At 48.6% G+C, this 5,571-nt stretch overlaps 2 long non-coding RNA genes across 2 annotated transcripts; both read left to right on the top strand.

The window, feature by feature from the left end:
- Positions 1-497: 497 nt before the first annotated feature.
- On the top strand, positions 498-1,073 carry LOC113100653 (uncharacterized). Its single transcript, XR_003289755.1, has 4 exons — positions 498-546; positions 635-732; positions 885-913; positions 1,021-1,073. It is a non-coding gene; the product is annotated as an uncharacterized LOC113100653 (long non-coding RNA).
- Positions 1,074-2,004: 931 nt separating this feature from the next.
- Positions 2,005-2,487, top strand: LOC113100654 (uncharacterized). The gene is made up of 3 exons (XR_003289756.1): positions 2,005-2,081; positions 2,220-2,338; positions 2,457-2,487. It is a non-coding gene; the product is annotated as an uncharacterized LOC113100654 (long non-coding RNA).
- Positions 2,488-5,571: the final 3,084 nt, after the last annotated feature.

The following is a 5,571-nucleotide window of genomic DNA, read 5'->3' as shown; positions in this document are numbered from 1 at the left end:
TTTGTTCACCTTAGCTGGCAGCTTTGGAATCCCTGTCACCTGACCAGAAAGCAGAGCTCCTGTTGGATCCGTCCACCGGTGCTCTTGAAATGTGACCGTGGTGAAGGAGGTGTTGAGCAGCATCCTGAGAGCCCCAGATGAGAAGCAGCTAGAGAAAATTCTTTGAAACGTTCGTGGAGGTCAGCAAGGAGGTGAGTCTTTTTCAACTTATCCCCCCTTTTTAATGCAATTTATCTATAATGGCTTAGACCCAGAATGTGCTGCTTGCGAGCAAGCAGGTTGTTCTAGAGGGTCCTATCGTGGTGCTGAATGTGTCTCTTCCCCCACCCTCCCTCTCAGGAAAACATCGCCTACATCACAAACGCGGACGTCCGGGACGCAATACTGAACCTGACTTTGACGGCTCTGGCTCCCAAATTCCCTCTCTTCCAAACCAGTGACTATGAGCTGGTGTTCCAAATTAATCTCGTGGTCCTGCTGGCCAGCTTCCGTCCTCAGTTTTGTGGTGATCCCCGCCAACCTCACCTGCGACTCTTACGATGCAATGTAAACAATCCGGCTCCCTTGGTTTCTTGTCTTTATTCAGTGAGTAGACGTAAATGTTGAGCTTTTCCATTTTTGCACGTCTCCACAGATTGAAAGGCCTGGACAACGCTTTGGTGGTTCTCCCATCTGCAGTTGGAGCGGAGCTGAAGTCAAGCATAGACGAACTTCGACAGTCACCACCAGAAGGTATGGCTGACCAGCTCTCTTCAAATACGTAAAGATCGCAGTGTTGTTCTTTGGTCAACCAAAAGAGTTCTTACCAAATGCAAGTGAATGTAAGCAATTTGCAAGTGGCCTCCCATTGACAGAAATCTTGTTTGTCTTGGTTTTCTCCTCAGGCTGCACGCCTCCTCGTCCTGTGGGTTTCGTAAGTACTTCATTATCGTACATAGGTTATGGGTACAGTTCAAGCCCATTAGAAGCTGTACGTGATGGTTTTCTTATATTTTCTTGCCTTGTCTTCCTTCTCACCAGTGCAAAGAGACAATAGTGGATGGTGAGTCAGATCACAGGATGCTAGTTTGCGATTGATAGATTTTCATCAGTTTTGATAAAATCATGAGATGGCTAGTAAAATTCTAGACCTCATCTTTTTTTTTTTATGTTTGTTTGCTTTGCAGAGAGGTGACTGTGTAGTGGTGTCAACAGGTGAGTATCGGTTTGGTGCCTGCTGAGAACAGAGATAGGCTTTAAAGTGGTGACAATGGATAACATGGTTTGTCCCTTGCAGTGGTCGACCCCGGGAGCCAGCCTCCTTCCTCGGATCAGCTGTGCAACTTCACCATCTCTAATTATGCCTGCTCATCGGTAAGTCTTCCATGAACGGTGCACCTGAATGCCTGTATTTGCAAAGAGTCCTGGTTCTCTGACTGCACGAATCTGTCCACTCTTTTAAAGGACGCATCATCCCTGTCCTCTGATGCTCTCGTCACGCTGCTGTGACTTGCAAAGTGCCGAGCATGAACAGCAGCGCAGAGACGTGGAAGCTTTTTTTCCAGAAAGTCGCGGGAGTTCTGGAGGTTGCTCTGTCAGCGTACTCCAACAATGTGAGTGACACCCCGGCTTGCTGGAACAGGAGATGAAGTGCTGTCTCTGGGCTCTACATTGAGATATGTCCCTTTGCTTTCACAGAACCTCAGTGGCCATCAGGCTGAGTCCAGTATTCTCGATGCCATCGGAGAGGTGAAAGTCAACAACTTCAGCGCCGCTCAACTGACAGATGTCAGCTTCATTAGCGACTGGTTCCAGGGAAGGCTGAGACCATCTTGCCAGCGGTCTCCAGGGACTTCCTGTCCTGCCTTAGCTCCAAGAACTTCAGTTGCGACACCTACCAAGTTGTGTAAGTATCTTCAGTGCTCTGTAAATCCCGAAGTGGTAGTCAGGGGAGTGGAGTTGTGCAATCCTTAACGGCCGACGATCTCTCCCGAAATAGGGTGCAGGCTCTCAGTCGTCAAGCGTCCCCATGGAGGTGGGGCAACAACGGGTCGTCTTCACTGAATTTGTCAATCCCTTCCTCTCGAGAGATGACCTACCAGGTACTTTAAGCCCTGTCAATGTCTTGAGTTGCCACCCGTCATGCTGTAGTTCCTTAGGCATCCTTCAGCGTCTCGGCTTGTCATGGGTGTTTCGCCAGTTCAGTGGTGTTCTGTCTAATTCCCCAATGTTCAATCCAGATCCTGCCTGTCTTGCCAATACTACAAGCAGCGCTGACTGGCTGGAGAAGAACTTTGGCAACTTCTCCGTCTACGCTACCTTGGAGGATCTCCAAAGGCTGAATGAAAATTTCTCCAGCGTGAGTAACCTTTGGTTCGCTCCAGTTGACCTTGTGAATCTTCATTTTTTTTATGAATGCAATCTTGATTTGAAGTAAACGCCTGTGCTATACATCTGCTGTCCATGTTGTGCTTCAGTTTGCATCGTTGGCGCTGCTGAGCCCCAGCCCAAGTAGCTGAACTGACACTGAGCTCCGGAGCGTTGAACAACACCAATCAGATCGTCGCTGTGTTTGACCGCCTGGAGAATGGCAATGCTTTCAAGAACGTGGAGGAGTTTCTGACGACTCTAACCGCATCTCCTGAGGCAAGTCAATGAGTCAAAGTGTCTGACAGAGGTCGCGTGGAAGCCATGAAGACTAGCCCAAAGAACGCTACTTTCACGCAGTGCCATTAACACTCCCGGTGTTTTATCCCTGCAGATTCCCGATATCGCCCCCGCTGTGAGAGACGTGATGATGAACCGAACATTCGTGATCATTGAACTGAAGTTCCCGGAATTTGTGGCTCATGACTGGGAAGTGTGGTTCACCGAGAAGCTCATCCCTGTCCTCCCCAGTTTCACCGCAGAAATGCTGCTTAAGGTCACAGCTGGCATCAACTGCACCAACTACCATGTGATGTGAGTGCCTGAATGTGGAGAAAGGATCCTTGTCGATCTTCATCGACATGCCCACCTTAACACCCTTCTGTGACTTTCTGTTGCAGCGTTGAGGGAATGGGAGATGTTTTCTACAAAATGACATTCACCAGGAGGCAGGAGATAACCAGGGTTCTGGTGGAGCACCTGAAGCAATTTGCCGTCCGATTCAACAGTCCAGGTAGACCTTCCAGGACGTGCTTTCCCGGCACCTCTATGTTGCCGGGTGGCGTGCGTTGCTGGTTTGTTTATGCTGACATGTCAGGGTTTTTGTGTGTCTGCTTCATAGCAGCGCACCGACACAGGCTGATCTTCTTCCACCCCTATTTTGAAAAACAGATTGCAGAAAGGACATCGGAAACGATGCTGAGTGGCTTGACATCAACTTGGGTCTATTCTCCACGGTGGCCAATTACACAGACCTCAAGGAGCTGAACATCAGTGGGGTAAATAACCTATTTTTATTATGTTCTCCTTTCACACAGCTTTAAGGTAACCTTTGAATGGAAGTGATTTTTGGTTGTTTCTTTTTTTTTATGTCTTTGGAAAGACCGCAAGTCACCAACAGTCATGCGTTATTTGCTTTGTGGTATGGGTTTTGTTCACCTTAGCTGGCAGCTTTGGAATCCCTGTCACCTGACCAGAAAGCAGAGCTCCTGTTGGATCCGTCCACCGGTGCTCTTGAAAATGTGACCGTGGTGAAGGAGGTGTTGAGCAGCATCCTGAGAGCCCCAGATGAGAAGCAGCTAGAGAAATTCTTTGAAACGTTCGTGGAGGTCAGCAAGGAGGTGAGTCTTTTTTCAACTTATCCCCCCTTTTTAATGCAATTTATCTATAATGGCTTAGACCCAGAATGTGCTGCTTGCGAGCAAGCAGGTTGTTCTAGAGGGTCCTATCGTGGTGCTGAATGTGTCTCTTCCCCCACCCTCCCCTCTCAGGAAAACATCGCCTACATCACAAACGCGGACGTCCGGGACGCAATACTGAACCTGACTTTGACGGCTCTGGCTCCCAAATTCCCTCTCTTCCAAACCAGTGACTATGAGCTGTGGTTCCAAATTAATCTCGTGGTCCTGCTGGCCAGCTTCCGTCCTTCAGTTTTGGTGGTGATCCCCGCCAACCTCACCTGCGACTCTTACGATGCAATGTAAACAATCCGGCTCCCTTGGTTTCTTGTCTTTATTCAGTGAGTAGACGTAAATGTTGAGCTTTTCCATTTTTGCACGTCTCCACAGATTGAAAGGCCTGGACAACGCTTTGGTGGTTCTCCCATCTGCAGTTGGAGCGGAGCTGAAGTCAAGCATAGACGAACTTCGACAGTCACCACCAGAAGGTATGGCCTGACCAGCTCTCTTCAAATACGTAAAGATCGCAGTGTTGTTCTTTGGTCAACCAAAAGAGTTCTTACCAAATGCAAGTGAATGTAAGCAATTTGCAAGTGGCCTCCCATTGACAGAAATCTTGTTTGTCTTGGTTTTTCTCCTCAGGCTGCACGCCTCCTCGTCCTGTGGGTTTCGTAAGTACTTCATTATCGTACATAGGTTATGGGTACAGTTCAAGCCCATTAGAAGCTGTACGTGATGGTTTTCTTATATTTTCTTGCCTTGTCTTCCTTCTCACCAGTGCAAAGAGACAATAGTGGATGGTGAGTCAGATCACAGGATGCTAGTTTGCGATTGATAGATTTTCATCAGTTTGTGATAAAATCATGAGATGGCTAGTAAATTCTAGACCTCATCTTTTGTTTTTTTATGTTTGTTTGCTTTGCAGAGGTGAAGCTGTGTAGTGGTGTCAACAGGTGAGTATCGGTTTGGTGCCTGCTGAGAACAGAGATAGGCTTTAAAGTGGTGACAATGGATAACATGGTTTTGTCCCTTGCAGTGGTCGACCCGGGAGCCAGCCTCCTTCCTCGGATCAGCTGTGCAACTTCACCATCTCTAATTATGCCTGCTCATCGGTAAGTCTTCCATGAACGGTGCACCTGAATGCCTGTATTTGCAAAGAGTCCTGGTTCTCTGACTGCACGAATCTGTCCACTCTTTTAAAGGACGCATCATCCCTGTCCTCTGATGCTCTCGTCACGCTGCTGACTTGCAAAGTGCCGAGCAGCATGAACAGCAGCGCAGAGACGTGGAAGCTTTTTTTCCAGAAAGTCGCGGGAGTTCTGGAGGTTGCTCTGTCAGCGTACTCCAACAATGTGAGTGACACCCCGGCTTGCTGGAACAGGAGATGAAGTGCTGTCTCTGGGCTCTACATTGAGATATGTCCCTTTGCTTTCACAGAACCTCAGTGGCCATCAGGCTGAGTCCAGTATTCTCGATGCCATCGGAGAGGTGAAAGTCAACAACTTCAGCGCCGCTCAACTGACAGATGTCAGCTTCATTAGCGACTGTTCCAGGGAAGGCTGAGACCATTCTTGCCAGCGGTCTCCAGGGACTTCCTGTCCTGCCTTAGCTCCAAGAACTTCAGTTGCGACACCTACCAAGTTGTGTAAGTATCTTCAGTGCTCTGTAAATCCCGAAGTGGTAGTCAGGGGAGTGGAGTTGTGCAATCCTTAACGGCCGACGATCTCTCCCGAAATAGGGTGCAGGCTCTCAGTCGTCAAGCGTCCTC

Source organism: Carassius auratus, unplaced genomic scaffold (genome assembly GCF_003368295.1).
Source record: "Carassius auratus strain Wakin unplaced genomic scaffold, ASM336829v1 scaf_tig00217321, whole genome shotgun sequence".
Classification (NCBI taxonomy): Eukaryota; Metazoa; Chordata; class Actinopteri; order Cypriniformes; family Cyprinidae; genus Carassius; species Carassius auratus.
Note: the sequence above shows the minus strand (reverse complement) of the source record. Positions and strands in the feature narration are given on the sequence as shown.